This window comes from Salmo salar, chromosome ssa24 (assembly GCF_905237065.1).
Source record: "Salmo salar chromosome ssa24, Ssal_v3.1, whole genome shotgun sequence".
Taxonomy (NCBI): Eukaryota; Metazoa; Chordata; class Actinopteri; order Salmoniformes; family Salmonidae; genus Salmo; species Salmo salar.
The window spans coordinates 39,464,019-39,465,193 of NC_059465.1; positions in this window are offsets into that span (position 1 = coordinate 39,464,019).

The window sequence follows — 1,175 nt, forward strand, 5'->3', positions numbered from 1 at the left end:
CGTGTTGAGTGGGAATCTACACTCTGATATTAGAAACCACACTCTGTTACAGGCTTATGTTTATATCAATTACATTCTGTAGCTGCATGAATTACACTTTTTGATTGGTGATGAGTATTTTACCCTGTGACCATAGAGGGCTAATGCCAATTTTTTCTTCAAAATGGTGTATTTTAACCTACTGCATCTTACATAGTGCTGTCCAGGGGGAGTACTTGTACATCAAGCTGCCTCACGCTACAGATACATATACAGTGAGCTCCAAGAGTATTGGGACAGTGACACATTTTGTTGTTGTTTTGGCTCTGTACTCCACACTTTGGATTTGAAATGATACAATGACTATGAGGTTAAAGTGCAGACTGTCAGCTTTAAGTTGAGAGTATTTTCATCCATATCGGGTGAACCATTTAGACATTAAAGCACTTGTTGTACAATCGTGAATAATGATGAGTGAGAAAGTTACAGACACACAAATATCATACCCCAAGACATGCTAACCTCTAACCATTACAATAACAGGGGAGGTTAGCATTTGGGGGGTATGATGATATTTGTGCGTCTAACTTTCTCACTCATTATTATTCACGATTCATTCAAGACTATCCATAATCATGGTAGCATCCAGGGGCGTAGGCATGGGTGGGCCTGGGTGGACACAGGCCCACCCACTGGTGAGCCAGGCCCTGCCAGGCTCAGATTGAGCAAAAACAAAAAAATACATTTTTATATATATATATATATATATATATATATATATATATATATACATACAGTACTGTTTTAGGCAGGTGTGAAAAAATGCTGTAAAGTAAGAATGCTTTCAAAAATAGACATGTTTTGAAGGCAAAGGGTGGTCACACCAAATATGGATTTGATTGAGATTTTTCTTCTGTTCACTCACTTTGCATTTAGTTAATTGATAAATATAATCTATAATCTATTACCATGTCTATTTTTGAAAGCATTGTTACTTTACAGCATTTTTTCACACCTGCCTAAAACTTTTGCACAATACTGTATATACACTCCTCTCGCTACAATTAAAACCGGTATTTCTATGCCAACGTGCGTATCATCAATTTCAAGAATATCAGATCACATGCTTATTTTAAAAAAAGTAAAAGTAGAGAAAAGGACAGATGATAACACGAGGACACAAAATGACACAGGTC